The 18,404-nt window shown below is 45.0% G+C and overlaps 1 protein-coding gene across 7 annotated transcripts in view; it reads right to left on the bottom strand.

Moving 5' to 3' along the window:
• ATXN1 (ataxin 1) overlaps positions 1-18,404 on the bottom strand; it is a 387,507-nt gene that overhangs the window by 169,344 nt on the left and 199,759 nt on the right. For all 7 annotated transcript variants that reach the window (XR_014251303.1, XR_014251304.1, XR_014251305.1 and 4 more), the window contains one exon: positions 11,476-11,533. The gene's annotated coding sequence lies outside the window, so the exon portion shown is untranslated. The remainder of the gene's footprint in view (positions 1-11,475; positions 11,534-18,404) is intronic.

Here is an 18,404-nt window from a genome sequence, read left to right on the forward strand (position 1 = left end):
ACTGGCTGAACTGACTAGAAAAAAAATTCATCAGAAACAGAATTTACACAATTCATTCAGAAGATAATCATGAGTGAATAAGGCTTTCGTTATATAAGACTATATTAAAGCTCTATAGTCAGCAACCAGAAGGTTAACTATATATATCAACCTTCTGCGTGAGGAAAACAAATTTTGCCTTGGCCAACTAAACGGCTGAGAAATTTTGAAGTTTTATAAAACTTGTCTACTTAAGGGTAGGAAGCCAGCAGAGGACTTGCCCACTATTGCCAATAGTATAATTCTCCTTTAGTGCATCAGTTGGCCGTGAAAATATTTACATCAAAGCTTTAAAGAGTCTTCTGTCACATCCAGCAGACTTATAATACAGATGTGCTACAGACCTAAGAGTTCTCCTCCTTTGGTGTAGCAATAGCACTTCTTTCTCTGTTCTGTAACAATGCTTTGGATTTTTTTCCTACGTGGTAGACAAAGCGTAGTAAGGAAATACAGACTTGATGTGACACTCAACTCCTGTGAAGTGGGTGTTTCGTTTCCTTGGGGATGGGAGGCCGTGGCAGTCGGGACCGTCCTTCTTCAAGGGCCCCGTGCTGGCCACTAGGGGGCATCCGCACGCGAATCAAATTATCCTGACTTCATACTTCGAACAGGAGAAAATGTGCATGGGAATTTACAGGGCACCCGCCTCTATCGTCCACTCCCCCTCATAAATGGACAGGCATCAAACAACTTCCATGATAGGACTTATCCCTACCTCCTTTGTCCTGTAACCCAAGAGACGCTAAGTGAATAAGCTCGAGTCTATTGCAGGACTAGGGGTTGACAATGACACTGCCTGCAGGTCCTTGACTTCCTTTATTCACTTTTCCTTTCTCTCTCACAACCATCCCCGCCACACAAGAAGCCTGGAGCATCTACCTTCTTCTCCAAACTGCTCACTCATGATTCTCAGAAATTCAAATTAATACACCCGCTGCAGAAGTGGCTTTCAGGGAGCAGGGGACAGAGACCTGAGGCTGCGGAGGCTTGGAGCAAACAGGATCGACCCTGAGGAGCACCAGCAGGGGTGGGAAGGTCAGTCTCAGGCCACCACGCTGCCTGACTGGCTGACCCACCGCCAGAGGACCCTCCCAGGTGGCCTGGCTTCCTCCTGCACCTGAGCTGCTAAGTGTGCGGCTCTGACCTTGCTCCCATCTTTCTCCTCACCAGGCCCCTCTGATCTCTGTGCAGACTCGAGAGTAAGTCTAGTGACGGGACAGGATGCCCCGAGGCAGCCAGGTGTGAGCTGGCAGCAGAACACACGGGGCACCCCCTCCACTCAGCCTCACGGCGACAGGAATGTTCTCACCCTCAGAAGTTCTGCCACCCAGGCTGATAGGAAAGGTTTTACTACAGAGTTTTAATACACGGTCCCCCTTCCTCAGAAAGCACCACTTGTCTGCGTGGCCCTAAATAACTCCTGCAGAGGACACAAGTGATTCTAATGTGGAGGCATGGAATCTACAATGGTCACAGAACCTGGAGACAGCTGCATGCGACAATAGGCACATCTCCCATCCTCCCCTCAACTCTATGGGAAAGGAATGCACTTTACGTTAACAGGGAAGCAACTGCTTTGCTTACTGTTCTCTTTCAATTAGGAATCTGTACGCCTTGGACACCTGTTTTTCAAATACTAAATTTATTTTAAAAACAGCATTTCCAAGTTCTAAACATTTAAAAGGCACTCTTCTCTTAAGACAGAATCAACTTTAGAACCCAAGCCTTTTTTTTTTTTCTCCCGATATGTCAGCAAGCAAAGAGCAACAGAATGGGCTGAGCAAAGTCTATGGCTGGCCCTGCGACCTCCTGCCTTCTCAGATTTCTCCCCGTAGGTTTTCAGACACCAAGAAGGGCAGTTAGACTCTCCCTCCTGCAAGTCAGAGCAAGAGCCAAAGCCGGAGTCAGTAGCAACAGCAGAATATGCATTAAAACAGTGACAAGAAAAGCGGCTCAGACCCCCTGCCCCACACGGCCACCATCTAACCAGCAACAAACAACACGTGTCACTTTCTAGGAATTTGTTAGTGGCTGTGATCACGTGTCCTCCTTACACTCAGGTTTCCTTTGACCAAATATTACATAACAACAATGCGGCTGAAAGGCCCCTGGGATCCAACATTGAAACAGAAGGCTTTGTAAATGACATATCTGTTCAGTATCTGTTCTTTTTAGCACAAGCACATTTCAAAAGTTCAGCCAATGGCTAGAGAAATGTTTGGGACACTGAAAATCCCCTCTCTGGCAACAGGGCTAATCTCACGTATGAATTTTTCAGTCCCTGAGTTGAGAAGACGTATTAAATACCCAGCAACATGTTTATCTTCATTAAACAGCAAACGCCCTTTCAAACAAAATCCGACAGGACAGAGATTACTGTTCATGCTAATAGAAAGTGATCAAAAGCCCACAATGCTTTAGTTAGCTTACTCTGAAGCCTGTTCCTGCTTGAGTTCCTCTGCAAAGTACATCAAAAGAATATAGATATCACTGGAGACTCGAAATGTTTACAGTCTTCTAGTAACAAGTGAGAAACTACTCTTGAAACTATACAAGATGGGGAACAAAGCTGACTTCCACCTTCTCCCTGAAACATAATACATCACAGTCTATAAATAGTTCAGCCTTTCTGTTTCAATGTACACCCTCCCCCATCCCAACATGATAGAGGTTTCCGATCATCTTGCTATTTCAAAGGAATCTTAAGAATCAATCTAACAAACTGTGGTGATTTTATGGGCTGGTAAGAGGGCTTGAAATGATGGGGAATGCCAAGTGTCTTCCACTCGAAGCAGGGCCCTACTCCTTGCTCAGATTGGAGAAGGGGCAAAGCTTTCATAGAGAAGAGCAGTTCACTTGTCAACTAGGGCAAGCAGGAAGGTCTACCCACCAAGGGCAGTGTCAGAAGGGCCAAGGGCATTCCAGGGAGAGGGACGGCAACCTGAAGCCCTCATCCTCTATCACACTTTCTGCACCTCTGGCCAGAGGTGCCAGCTTCCCAGACCCACACAGAAAGCAGAGAAGAAAGGCAGGAGGTTAGGAGTTTTCTTCTCCCCTGCTAGCATCTCTCCAACTCCAGCCTATATTCAAGGAAAAGAGACCTGGGGCTGATGGACTCCTGAATCCCAGGGACTCAGCACCCACTCTGGTTCTTGGGAGCTAAGAGTTGAGGTGTGTGAACTGCATACAATTTAGCTTCTCTCATTAGACTGTCCTCTGTCACTAGAGACAGGCGCCTATGAAATGTGATACGACTAGTCCCAGAAAGTAAAATGGGAATGCAAAACGTTCCCCCTCTCTCGCATCAGCCTTCTTTCTCCTTTCTATCAAAACTGGCACTCTCCGTCAGACTAAAATGACCAAGAAAGCAATGTGCAGTGGCCTTGTGAAGCTCAGATGAATTGTCAGCTTGCAAAAACTTGACCAACCAGCAAAATGTCGCCACGTGTTTCCCAGAGCTATGGGGAGCTTGAGGCTGGTAACGAGGCAAACGAGCAGGAGAGAAAGACAGTTCTCACAGCGTGGCCGGTGAGCCCTCTCTCATCAGGGGCTAGATGCTGCAACATTTAATTCTACGTTTAAACGGCCCACGTTTAAGCCATTATCTCCACTAGAGGGCCAGGACGGAGATGAAATTGCAGCCTGATGACTTTGCTGCTGATTTAAGAATTGATCCTAAACCTTGGGGAGGGCAGGGCAGGAAGAGATAAGGTTGGGGTTAAGACGATACTCAGTTACTCAAAGGGGGCTTATCTTGGTCTAAGGCTACCCCCAATTCTACCCAAGAAGTCTCAACTCACAGAACAACAGTGTTATTAAAATAAGCTCAAAAAATATATAACATAGGACACCTTCAATAGCCACCTGGGCTCAAAAAGTCAGTTACCTCCAACTCCTCCCCTTGTTTCTTACGTCCACACAATCATCCTGTTTTGGTCAATTCTTTCCTTGTAGTGTCAACCACATCTGTCCCTTCATAATGCTCCCAAGTTTTCAAAGTCTTATCTCCTTTTGCCTGTAATAACCTCCCAACCAGGGCCCCCGTCTCTGGTTTTCTCCCCACCATCTCCTGGGCCGTGAACACAGTTGTAAAGCTAATCTCACTGAAACATGGTTGGTCCCATCACCAGCTTGCCGAAAGATCTCCAGTGATTACGAACCCTCAGTTCAGGACCCTCTCCACAGCACTGCCCTGCCCACATTAAAACAATGACAGGCAGGGCCCCTCCGTCTCCACCGACCACCACCCCCCAAACCAGAAACAAGTCCCATTTTCTAGGAATCTGTTAGTGGCTGTGATCACTGGTACTCCCAGCATTCAGGTTTCTCTTGATCAAATAGGACACACAGAGACGTGGTTGAGAGGCCCCGTTCTTTGGTCTGACACATGTGCTGTGACCCCTCCCTACCTTTCCAGTGCAATCTGCCCCACTCTCTATGAGCATACCGCTTTCCATATTGATTCACACACAGAGCTTCCAACTTATTTTTCACATTCGGCTGCTATGCTTGGCTCAGCTATGCTTTGCCCCTGGCTGGAACCCCCTTCTCCATGGATCTGGAGGTGGATGCTGCCGTCTGCCAGACCCCAGGACTGGAGGCAGCAGGTGCACGTGTGAGAGAGCCCGACGCGGGGGAGAGACGGTGCGGTGCAGTCAAACACACCTGGGCTGGAATCACGGCAGCATCCTGGACAGGTTAACCTCTCCTTAATTCAGTTGCTTTGTTTTAAAATGAGGACAGTAATCTCTACCTGGTTCAGGAGGAACAAGGCTAGGAGGGCAGCTGGCGCCAGGTAACACATGAACTTCACACTGGGGACAGACAGTGACAGGGCCGAGATAGGGCTGAAGCATGAAAGGCTGGGCTTTATCAGGAGCTCAGCCACCAGCTAGACTGGATTTAATCTGTTCATGTCTTCATGATTTTCCACTCACCGTGGCTAATCAATATCAGCTCTGTTTTTTGTTTTTTAAATAATGCTCTTTTCATTTTAATCAACATCTTCAAGCCAGGCTTAGTTTTTCCAAGTCTGGGTTCGGGGGCTGTCACGTGCATTCCTGTTATAAACACAATCAGTCACGAGTGACAATTCATTGCTACGTTCACTCATTCCTTCACCCTACAGATATTCATGGAGCACCTACAGTGTGCTGGGTGGGAGAAATACAAAAAGGCATGAGAGGATTGGGAAGGTGGGAGCTTATGTATAAAAGGCTGAATGCCTTGTCTAGGACATAGCAGGTGGCACATGCCCTGTCCAGGGCAAAGCTTTGAAGCCATTTCATCGCTGGTGTAATTCTCCTAGTTTTCTCTCTCCCCCTGTGATCACAGGGAGGTCTCTAGATGGTAGGATGAAAAGACCCATGCAGCCTGCATCGGGGAGCCATGCGTGGAGGGCCAGATTCACAGCGCACGCTGGATGGGGGAGAAGGAAACTTCTCCTTGGTTAAGCCAGTGAGAGTTCAGGATTGACTCTCTGAAGCATGAGGCCCATCCTATCCTGACTAACACGATGGCTTTCCTTTTCTCTACTATCACCATTTGGCAATTAATCATGTGTAGTAATGCCTCGTGATCATTCTCACATTGACTGCCCTTTACTTCTCTTGATTTCCTTAACTTTACCTGTCATCGCACCTCTTCAACTAAGCAAGAGCCTGTGAAACACAACAACCTTAGTTTATACTCTTGGGTTCTCCTTTTCACCCTCCAACTCACTTCCTCTGACCTCCCATTTCTCCTCAAATTTAGCAGTGAGCCTTACACAGAGCAACTGTAACTCGTAATTGATGATTTAACAATTTTCCCATTAAGAAATAATCCCCCAAATATAATGACAATTATTTACTTTCACTAACTAATACCACTCTGCTGGCATGGATAATTAGAAATTAAGCACAATAGCTACTATAAAACTTTAGGGATTCATCCAGGGACCTACATCAACCATGGCTAATCACAGGTTGGCTTGGTGATCATTTCTTACTGTGGCCCTGTTTAACGATATGCATCTGGGCTTCTAGGGTTCCCATTTAGACATTCATTCGTCCGTCTATACGGTCCTTCTCTGAGAATCGGCAGACAGTAACAGCTATAGAAACAGACTAGCTGTGAGACCACAGGCTAGTCACCTCAACTCTCTATGCCCCAGTTTCCTTATCTGTGAGAGTTAAAAATGTATCTGGTAAGCTTGTTGTGAGGATTACATACATTAATACACGGAAGTACTTAGAAAGTTGTTTTAAGCACTAAAACACAGCAGTACCTGGCATGTGGTAAAGAGTGCTAATATCATTTACATTTACTGAGCACCTACTACATGGCAGATATTACAGAAACAGGGACAAATAAGGGGTTTCCCAGTTCCCAAGGAGTTTATAATCCAGGAAAAGGTGATAAATATATAAACAAATAAGTGAACTGAAGTGTTACAGAACCAGATCCAGAAAGAGAGCACACACAGGTGTACACACTCAAAGAAGATACAGAAATGCACGCACACACACACAACTCCTGGCAACTGGTTACAAACAAAAACGTGCTCCTTCCCCTTGGAAGAAGGGAAGCTGGAAGATTCCACAGAGAACTGACAGATGAACTGAGTGTTATGATATGAATGGGAATGTGCCAGGCAAGATGGGGCACAAGGACATCCAGACAATTAAATGTGAGAAGAGGCATAAAAACATTTATTTAGGTTTCCCTGGTGGCGCAGTGGTTGAGAATCTGCCTGCCGGTGCAGGGGACATGGGTTCGAGCCCTGGTCTGGGAAGATCCCACATGCCGCGGAGCAACTGGGCCCGTGAGCCACAATTGCTGAGCCTGCGCGTCTGGAGCCTGTGCTCCGCAACAAGAGAGGCCGCGATAGTGAGAGGCCTGCGCACCGCGATGAAGAGTGGCCCCCGCTTGCCGCAACTAGAGAAAGCCCTCGCACAGAAACGAAGACCCAACACAGTCAAAAATAAATAAATAAATTTTAAAAAAACAAAAAACCCCAAAAAACATTTATTTATGTATTCAAAGGTTTAATCAAATGCCTCCTATGTGCATGTATAGCTTTAAGTACTGCGATACAGCAGTTAATGAGGTTTCTGCTTTCACTAACGTTCTAAAAGAGGAGACTAACAATAAACCAGTAAACATATACGAACCAAGGAGCTACGGAGAAAACCCAGTGGGTGAGAATGGTCAGAGGGAGACTGGGGACCAAAGTGTGGAGAGTGAGAGATGAGAGCAGAGCCAGAGGCCAACAGCACACTCCATTCCTCTGTTTTCTATGGGAAGGATTTTCTCGAAGCCCTCCTGGTCTTTTACGTCGTCCTTTTTCTTTCCCAAGGATGTGGAGTGAGGTAGCGGGCTGGAGGCTAAACCCAGCGTGGACCATGCCTCTCCTCGGGAAACTAACTCCACTGGGAAGGGTTAATCCACCACCGGGTAGAGTTAAAATGTTGAGCACAGGGGTGGGGGGGGGTTGCATAGAACTAGGGTCTCTTTTTCCTTCCTTCTTCACGCAGACAGTGGCCTGCAGACCCAAAACTTTCCTGCGGGTAGACTGTGATCAGGCCCAGACTAGAGAATGAGTTGGGAAGCTCTTCTTGGTTCCCAACCTAAGATACAACTTCTAACTCAGCTAACTGTCATCAGTCACCGAGGTGCACCCTGGCTCCATCTGCCTTATGATTAACACTTGTCTTGGTTCTCAGTTGGCTCAGGACTTGGGAAGGGAAGAGTACTCTTTGAAGATAAAGGTTTTTATACAATAAAAACCTTCCCTCCTCCAACAGACCTCAAAACTAAATTAGGAACCACTATCCTAATCTATCAAACCTGTCACCTTAATGAAAAATCCTTCCAATCTCTTACTTAATAGCTCCGAAGACACGGCTAGTAGGGGTTTGGCTGAGAGGCCTGGCCCAAAAGGCATAATAAGGCTAATTCAACCGAAGTAGTGAATACTGGGGGACAAGAAGGCGGGGTGATGACTTCAGTGCCACTGTGAAACCCTATGGTACACAGGTCATGGTCAGTAGCCACAAAGAGGAAGAAGAGGAAATGTGAAGTCTTTAGATATTCTTACCTTGTGATTTCATATCTACATGTTTTTTTTAAACCACAGCAGTTAAAGAATTTCTTGAATTTATCTTTTCTCTGAAGAATTTAAAAGAACACAGTATATTTACACACTTGCCTCAAAGCTTCCTTATGAGACTGGATGAGACTATAATATTATCATGAAGAAATATTAACGTATGGTTACTATCTACAGGGCTCAGTTCTGAGCATTAGAGAAAAAAATAAAAAACAGATGAAGAGAAAGATAGATGGTTCCTGACCTTGAAGGCCTTACCCTCTACCTAGAAAGACAGTTCAGGCCCACAAAGCATTATGTATTAAAAAAAGGAAATACAAACCAAATGTCAAATAGATGGTAAAGATTTTTTAAATGTTTCAGGAGTTCGGGGGAAAAAAAGCATCTGTTGATACCAAGAGTGATTATAATGGTTTCATGGAGGATCTTAGAGATGAGAAAACATCAGAGAAATGTTAAAACCTCAACCCCCCACACTGGAGAGACTGAAATTGGAAACTGCCTCCCTGGTGGAAGCTCCTAGAAGGTGTGCCATGTGCACTGATTTCTGGGTGCAGCCCCACCGTGCCTGGCATTGTACTCTGCCCCGGGAGGGGTCTCCTCAATCCCTGTGGCACACATTAAACAGGTCCTCTGTTTCCCTAGATCTCACACCACTCTGTTTCCCTGCCCACTTTCCAGCCAGGAGCAGGTGACCGCCATATACAGGAAGTACTCTGCCCACTGAGCCACCCTGCCAGGGCTGCTTGGTCACAGGGATGATGAAAAGGACAGACTCTCCGCTGACTTGGCTTTGCTGAGGCAGGGAGGTTCTGCCAGCTCTGCTGGCACACTCGGGGGCCTGCAGAATTTTACTACAGACACCGCCTTCCTCCTCATCGGGTCCCCGGCTCGGTGGGGACAGGAGGCAAGTGTTAATAGCAGAGATAGCAGCCCACACTCTCTACAGGAGGGGAAAGGCAGGCCAGGATAAGGTGGAAAATAAAAGGAGGCATCGGGGCTGCGCTCAACCTGCCCAGGATACACTGGCTGCCATAGTCATTATATCTTTTCTGGCTGCACAGACATGTTGCTATGGAACCAACACATGCCATTGCTACTTGGCCTCTAGCAAATAAAGTCCCAGCGCTGGCAAGAGCATTTCCCTAGATTTCCCTTAAAGGGACACCATCGAGGCCGAGCACTGTTCGAGCTCGGAAACAACAGCAGCCTTGTTCCCGGGTCCAGCCACCCCGCAACACCATGAGCTAGAGCCCAGCGACACGTTTTTACAAGGCGGACACGCGTGCAGCATGCGGACCTGTGTGGTACAAACCCAAGGTATGGGGATCAGCCTCTGAGTTGCTTTTCGAAAACTCACGGCTTCAGTGTGTGCTTAGTTTTCCCCCAACTGGTAAAAGCAAACAGCTTGTAGTATTTGGGATAATGATTTGATGCCTCCTGACTGTCGACTTCAAACTACTTACGACCCAGCAGGAAACCGAAGTTGCCACAAGTGGTTGGCGTGAGCTCAGGTGGTCCTTATTTTATCGCTTTACCATTTCTCACCTCACGCCCCTCTCTACCAGTTTACTCTTTACTTAAAGAATAGCACAAAATAGGCAAGGAATTTAGCACTTTCCCCCTTTCCTAAGGCCCTGAACTGTGTCTTGCTTTAGTCTTTATCAATCTCTTAGTTCCACAGAGACCCTTTGATTCCCTAGGCAGCAGCAGACCTCAGTGTCCCATGTTATACTTTGGTGTGCTCTGGGGATAAACTTTCTGGGCTTTTCTTGGATAAGATGAGGAAATGGAAACCCTCACGCTCACACTTCAAATAATGCACAATTCACGCACACAGAGTATGTGGAGACAGGAGAGATCAATTTTAGAGTAATAAGCAGGCGGACGGTCTCAGCGAATCAGCAATCCATGTTCTAAATTCCATACGGTGCGTTGGTAGAAAGCAGAGTATCTCTGTACCCTGATAAGCAGGAAAGTCAAGTTCCTTTACAAGGACTCCAGTAAGGGCAGAAGAGAAGCCCCCATTTGTTAAGATAAAGTGATTAAGTTGACAAGTGGGATAAAATAATGGACACAGGCTCTCAATACTACACTTGGGCCAATCTCTGGAGGAGATGGAACGTTTTGGAAATAAGTGCACCTAGATCATCAACCTAAATGAACATGATCCAGAGGCAGGTCTGGCACAGGCATCTCGAAAGAACCACAGGTAGGTTCACCTTCTGGGATCCCATATTTGTATATTCGCCGTAATACCCCACAACTGCGCCCTCATGTACAAAGCGTAATTTTTTTTTTTTAGTGAAGAAATGTTTCTCCGAGAGTCTATGACTGCGGGCCAAATTTGCACAGCAATGCAAGAAACCTGTTAAGCCTCGCTCTGCAGGTGCAGGCAGCCCTGAGTGGGGGGGCGTGCCGCTCTGCAGTTGGCCAGCACGCACCTGCAGGTGCACCTCGGCGTCTAGCTGCAAAGCAGGTGGACCACCGAGTCTCAGCACGTGACGGGGCATTGCAAATGCGGTGGTTTGGGAAAGGCACAAAGGAAACAAAAAAATAGGCCCTCTCAGATGAGGTCCAAAATGGAAAAGTTCTGGGTACCTCCATGCAATCAACCTCTCTTGGTAGTAACCAAGTGTGATTATTAGAAAGTTAAGTAGCAACAACCATCACTCCTGACACTTGCCTTAGAGGGAGGTTAGTATTAGTTTATCGGGATTACATCAGGTTGAACTGCCTATAACTCTGTATCCCCAGAAGGTATTGGGATTCAAAGGACAGCTCTGTGTGGGGTTGTGATGGGGGAGGGCATGACCCCACGCAACTGAGAGTTAAATGCCTCTCTCATAATCTAGGCTGAGATGCCGGGGTTGGGGAAAGCCCTCAGGGCCTCAGCTGTGCCATCTGTACATAGGGACTTTGCTAGATGAACTACAACATCCCATTTAGTGCTCACATCCTATGAGTCTCTGTCGTGGTGTTAAAACAAAACAGTGTGTCACATGAACAAAATGAATGGGTTCTCCTTGCCCACGGCCGTGTTTCTGTGCATCAGCCACTGGGGCGGGGGCGGCGGGGGGAAAAAGAAACTTCCTATCTCATCCCCTCTGCAAGCTGAACAAGGTAATAGTAACGGTGGTAACAACTCAGAAGAGACAAAACCTGTGAACAGCCAAAAGAAATGGCAGAAAAACACCAGGGGAAACCCTCCCCTCCAAAGGGAAGAGGAAATGTAATGAGTACAGAGTCTCTTGGTTCCAGGTAGCAGAAAACTCCCAGAGAATGAGCGCTTACTAAGTAACATGAGTAAAAAAAATATATAAAGGAGTCAAAGGATTACTCACCCTGTGAAAACAGATTGGTTTCTCTTCACCCAGAAAACGGACTAATTTCTTTGGAAAACTGGAAGAGAAAGAGATTAAAAATAAAACATTAAATCCATCCCATAAATCAGCACAGGTACGCAGGCCGGAGAGATAAGAAATCCCAGCGCCTGGCCCTCTGGTACTTACTAGGTGCACAATTCATGTCTGACGAACGTGGACGGCCCACTGCTTCGCTGACTACTTGAATTTGAAAGACGGAGCTTTGAACAGTTAATATGTAGAAAATAATCACACGCATGATTCTCTTCTCTCGAGATGTGTGAACCTTTGACAAAGGAGCGCCGTGGCGCCACAGGCCTGCAAGCCTTGTGGTTACCCAGCCTCCAGACGGAAGGGAGAGCCCACAGACGGCGACAGAGACACCTGATTTACTGGACGAGAGGGTCCTACACAAAGAACCTGGAGAGACACCCCACTGTGTACGGCAGACGGTGCGCAGGACATGGCGATACTCTTAGCTCCTTAGCGGAGAGGGAGGCTACCATTTATAGGGGGAATTGAGACCAGGTGGGCTCATCGGTTACCAGGGAAACCAGCAGCTAGGGCGGGGCAAGCACGTAGGCAGTTACTGATTAAGGCCTATAATTAGGAGCATTGGATAGTCATGTGAGTGAAGCCGAGCCTGGTCGAGCACGGGATGTAGAGAGCAAGGGAACAGCCATCTTGAATGGCCTGACCATACAGTATATACGCCACATATACTGTGGTGCCTGGGAAATCATTTTTTAGGTGGATCTTTAAAAATGTCGTGTCTGCACCTCCACAGTGGAGCTAAATGAAGATGTCTTCATAGTAACCGGAGCATCGCATCATGTCACTTTCCCTTCTCCCAAAATGGGGCACCCGCAACTCCAGGCATCCCCCACTTAAGTCCACGATCCCAAGGGGATCCATAATCAAGCTCCTACGGGAACGTGGACTGGCACAGAGGCGCCAGGGGCCACATATCAGGCGGACGGAGTAATCCCGCGAGGAAGCCACAGTGCCTGAGATAAAGTGTGGGAAAGAACCGAGACGATGGGCACACTGGAAGAGGAAGCCTGGAAGACAAAGGGAGATAAGGCAGTGTGACAGCCACAGACCGTTTAATCTGCATCGCATAAGGGACTAAGCTCAAGAGCCAAGTTTTTAAAAATTTCCAGAGACTGTTTTAAAGATGCCTTTGCAGGTTCACCAGGGGGTAAGGCAGTGTTAGTCTAGCTCCCGAGACTGGCAAATTTCACACAATCCCAGAGCATGGGGGATTCAGCCTCCAGCTGTAAGAAGGCCACTGCTTTTCCTTCCTTTTCCCTAAAAGGAAAAGAGCACTGAGGCCTCTAGGGCTGTATGCAGAGTCTCCTCCGCAGGATGTGTCCACTGGCCAGAGATTTCCAGACCCAGCGTCTCAGAATCTTCTAGGCAATCTTCTTCTGCAGAGTCCCAGGGGGAAGCCCACCTACCCTACCGCCAGCCTGTGAGAGGAGAATTAAGGGCTACCGAGACCACGTGATTCTGCCTTGAGAAGTTTACACTCTAACTAAAAACACTGCAGGGAAACACCGCAAGCGGTGAAAGATGGTCCACGCTGGTAAAATCTCTGAGCACCTTCTTTTGAAAGCAACGCTTTATAATCCACTCGCGTACAGTAACCTTTTCATCCTCAAGGCAGACAAGAGGTCTACAGTGAGATTCACCAAGACCCCAAACGCTGATCTTAGAGTCAGATCTGAGCCTGAGTCTCAGCTCCGTCACCCACCAGCTGTGCAATGCAAGTAACATAAATTCTCAGAACCCTTTCCTCATTTGCATGATGGCGGCAATAATACCGACTTCACATCATGTTTCAGGTTCTTAGTGCGTTGCTTGGCATGCAGGAGAGACTCAATAAAAAGAAAACGCTTTAACGCCGTGTGGCACAACACGTCTACAGATCTGTGACAACCGACAAGACAGAGCACGGCTTTTTTATAATTTCATAATTTATCAAAGATGTGGGAGCTTGTGTTCCCTTTCTCCACCCACCAAAATGAGGTGAGAAAAATGAGAACAAAGTAAAACCATTTACTGTGAACACTTAGATAATACAGATAAGGGAGGAAAAAAACCCAAATAATACAAATCAGCAAAAGTCCCACTAATAATCACTTTGAACGTTTTGGCTTCTACGGCTCCAGGCTCTCTCCTGTGCTCAAGTGTACAGAGTAGATTATGCATATACTTACATAAATAAAATTATATACATACATACAATTTATTCATAACATTCTATGATAGCATTCGTATTGTTCTGCAGTCTAATAATATTTTACTTGTTATATTGTAAACCTCTTTTAACATGAATAAATCCATCTCCATCATAATTGTTTAAGAGCTGCAAGAGTATTGCACTGAAAGATTGAACCACTAAATGCATATTTGCTGAATTCACATAATCTATCAGTGTCCCACATTTGTGAGAAATGACTACACCTGGGGTAGTGTGTGGTTCTTTTGCTTCTATATTTTCGTTAAGAGTCAGAAAGACAGCTTGTTGTGACCACCTAGAGGGGTGGGATAGGGAGGGTGGGAGGGAGGGAGATGCAAGAGGGAAGAGATATGGGGATATATGTATATATATATAGCTGATTCACTTTGTTATAAAGCAGACACTAACATGCCATTGTAAAGCAATTAAACTCCAATAAAGATGTTAAAAAAAAAAAAAGGAAGAAAGGCAGCTTGTATAAATATCAGAAGTCTTGGGGACTTCCCTGGTGGTCCAGTGGGTAAGACTCTGCGCTCCCAATGCAGGGATCCCTGGTTGGGGAACTAGATCCCGCATGCCACAACTAAGACCCGGTGCAGCCAAAATAAACAAACAAATAAATATTTTTAAAAAATACCAGAAGTCATAACAAAAAATTGTTTTGGTTTGAGTGCGTGTAGCTGAGAAGAATACAAACTAGTACATATACCACAGAATAATAATATCACAAATCACAATATTCAGTAAGTATCCAGTATACTGAAAGGGGACAAAATTTTAAAGACTAGGGCTATTGGTGGATAGAAATGCCTATATTTCAAGTGTGAAATGATAAGTCTGAAGTTCAAGAAGTGTCCCTGTTTTTCAGTCTGATTATGGTGGAGTGACTTAATGATACAGAGAAAAAAGTAAACTGAAAATTGTAAACCCTGAGTGAACCTAAAAATTGTAATCACACTATATGAACTTGAAAACTTAAAAAAAATCAGAATTTACCATATTTAGAAGATATCAAGAGTTGGAATGCTTATGTAGTCTCAACATTTCTAATCTAACTTCCTTCTCAAAGAGAACGGTTGGTTTGGTAAAAACATATGTGATACAGCTTAACTGAGTCATATGACACATCATTGTCCTTGATTGAGAAAACTGTGCCATACCTATAACTGTGACTGACTAGCATCATTTCAGGAAAATACTACTTTTGGGGGGAGGCTGGGGAAGTGAATGTATCCCCACAATTGGCAAAATGTTTAGAGCGAATTCTTCCTCCAGTTATGAATGTAACCCTTTAAAGTATTGCCAACACTGCTCCTACAAGCGGGCAGGAGGTGGGGCATTGCCAGGGGGCAGCAGAGAAAGAAAGACAGGACATACAGTGGCAGCAGAGAAATGCCAAATCAGATACCAGTGGAAAATCCTGGAGAGAACAAAAGTGGAGAAACATAGAGTTTGATTTGTGAAACCAGTTGATAACTCCTCCACATGCTAACTTCCAACAAAAGTTCATGCCTTGTCCAGCTTCCGCAATTTTTAAAGAAGGTGACAATTTGTGGTGGGGCTCATGCTCTTCAAAGAGATTTCTACGGTTCTATTTTGACCCTGAGAAATAGAATGAACATTGGGAGATAAGAACTCAGACCTTAAATTTTAGCACTGGATGCAATCAGAGAAAGCATCTCTTCAACAACTTCCACTAGGGACTTTACTGTATCAAGGAATATGGACTGAGCTACTTCTAACAGATCTCTTTTTATGGTACAATTCAGGAGTCTGTGAGATGTTCCTAGATCTAACCATGAACTTCTTACAGGGACAGAATTTTTGCTTTGCTTCACTCTCTTGTGGTCACTGCTTTCTCCATGAGAGAGAACCACATGGTCAGGCTGTGTTGTGTGCTATATAACGTCTCTTTCATGCAGGGAAACCTAATGATAACACATTCTTAAATTTGCTTTCAAAGGGACCTTTGCATCCTTTGATGATGTACATGGGATGGCCCGGAGCACATTCTGTAGAGCAGACCCAGCCATGGAAAATGATGGTTTAGATTCTAACGTCCCCATCTGATTGTGTGTCTCTGGTAAATATGACCTAGCCAGGAAAACTGGACTGATACTCTCCATTCCACACTTACAATATATTTTTGGACTATTGACTTTGGAAATTTCTGTCTTGCCACTGTATAATGTCATCCTAAGTAAGCACTGGATTCCTTAATATTACCTACCACACTTAGTGGGTGGCTAATTATGCCGACAAGTTCTTATCTACTATCTCTAATCCTCACAAAATCTCTGTAAAACAGGTTCTGTCAGTCCCATTGTGCAGATAACGAAAACAAGGTTCAAGACAAGTGACCTATCCAAGGTCATATAACCAGTAGGTGACAAGGCAAGAATTCGAAGCGAGGTTTGTCTGGGTTTCAAGGCCAAAGAGAAAAGAGATGAGCACCATGGCAATGTGCATGTGGATTTCTACATGGAAGTCCCAGTACATAGCATTCTGTCAAACACAAAAGACAGCACTTGCTTCCACTAAATAAGTAGATATTTCTTTTTCAGGTTATAAAATATACAGGGGCAGCAAGTGAGGATGTTAGAACAAAAGTCACCCACAACATTGAGTGACAGGTCATGCTGTAGCCATCCAACAGGTGCTGGGCAAGCATTCTTCAGGCAGAGAAGCAGGACCAAAGTGCTGACAGTTGCAATGACACAAAATGTAGCCTCGGCAAGTCGCTCTAACAATTACTTCGCATCATTCTGATTATGAGCCACAAGCATGCAATCAACAGCACGGAGATGATCTTAAATAATCTCCATCAGCATTTTACTTCAGCTATCAAAGCGTGGCAGATGGAACATACTCTCATCTGACCTAAATGCAATGTTAATGACCCAAACACAAAGAATGTGCAGGAACAATAGTGGCACAAGGGCAGTGGCCTTGTGCGTGCCATTGGTTATAATAAATGCACTTTATTTCGTTCAACTTTTCCATTTACTACCTCAGAGTAAATAAATATTATTGATGTGTTTCTCATTTGATACATTTGTCCACAGTCTAACTCAATAGAAAGACTTAAGTAGGCTTACAAATTCCCCAGACTTAATATTGCATGTTGTACACATCTCTACAATCAAATTCCATTGTAAATTTTTGTGGGTATGCATCTCCTCCACTCAGTTGTGGCCCAGCTCTGACAGCAAGGAATTTATGTCATTTATTTCTGTATTCCCAACATCTAGCCCTGGCATATATAGTAGACAATCAAAATATGCAGAAATTAATGAATTCTCATCGGACCATAAATAAGAAGGCATGCTTACTGAGTGCATGAATGACCCCCAAGTTGTTCTAAGGGCAATACCTGAATTCCAAAACTTGTCTACAAATTGAAAAGATGATTGTAAACAGATACCATGAAACTCAGTAGATATCTGTTCATAGGGAGTAAAAACATACAAATACAAAAATAAGGAAATACTGTCCTGATATCAACTGAAGAAAATCATTTGCAAAGGGATTCTCACCAGACTACGTTCAACATTAAGGCCTGTAACTTAAGGAGGAGAGAGTATTTTGGGAACGGTTTCCAAGGGGAGTAATTAAAATCACTATAGGTTAGAGAACCAGATCTGGAAGAGAAATACTGATTATTAGATTACAGGGGAAAAAAAGAAGTCAGCTTTCCTTCTCAAAAAGTAAAGGTAAATGGCTACAAAGTTTTCAATAGGTTGGCACTATTACAACCAACGCCTATCACTTCACGAACAGTCGGGGCAGTAAGACTCTATAAAGTGGGATAAGGACTCAATTTTGCCTTTAGATAAATATTACATCTACAGCAAAATGTGGCACTTCACCAGATTCATCCATTACTGGGTCTCACCAGATTATTGAGATCCTATTTGGATTGTACAAAATGGTTACCCTGCCACTCTGTGTGAGAAAATGACACAGGTAGATGTAGATGTCACTTCAGGTAGATGTCACTCCTGGCTTTATGATTTCCTGGGTGTCTGTGTTTGTGGGTGAGTACGAGTGTATGTGTGTGTGTGCAGGTCTAGAATTTCCAATGATCTCAAAGGGTTTTATATATAATCGTTCAAATTTAATATTCTTGAATTGCCAAAACACACTGTATAAACTCTTCAAAGTCAGTATCCATACACCATCACCATTCTTCTAGCAATCAGTGTAAGTTCATTGCATGAACGGCCAAAAGGTTCAAGAGAAGGCAGAACAAAATCAGCAAACCAACAGCACCTCTAAATTCCAAAATTGGCCATCACTGCCTTAGCAAGGCTGCACCTCTGGCTTGGAGGGAGGGGTAAAAGAAGCAGGATGCTATTTTTAGGGTGAAAGCAGCAAGTTTTCTGTGTTCTACACTTCAGGGCCATGTGCCAGCAGTCTAACTCTTCTCACTGCAGCTAAAGATCAGAGCTACTTCAGCAAGGTTCAGTATAAACAGGGGCTATCACAGGGGAAAGGCAAGTGTCAGATACTATGACTTTAAAAAGTGCTGCCTGTGTTAGAAACATCTCAGTCACATTGGGCAGCAGCCCTGGTGATGCCTGATGCGAAAGTTACTGCCCCAATCAAAAACAAAGGCTTAATTAAAGAACACGGTTTTGGACACAAAGTTGGAGTTCAGTAA

The sequence above is a fragment of the Balaenoptera physalus genome, assembly GCF_965194825.1.
Source record: "Balaenoptera physalus genome assembly, chromosome: 11".
Taxonomy (NCBI): Eukaryota; Metazoa; Chordata; class Mammalia; order Artiodactyla; family Balaenopteridae; genus Balaenoptera; species Balaenoptera physalus.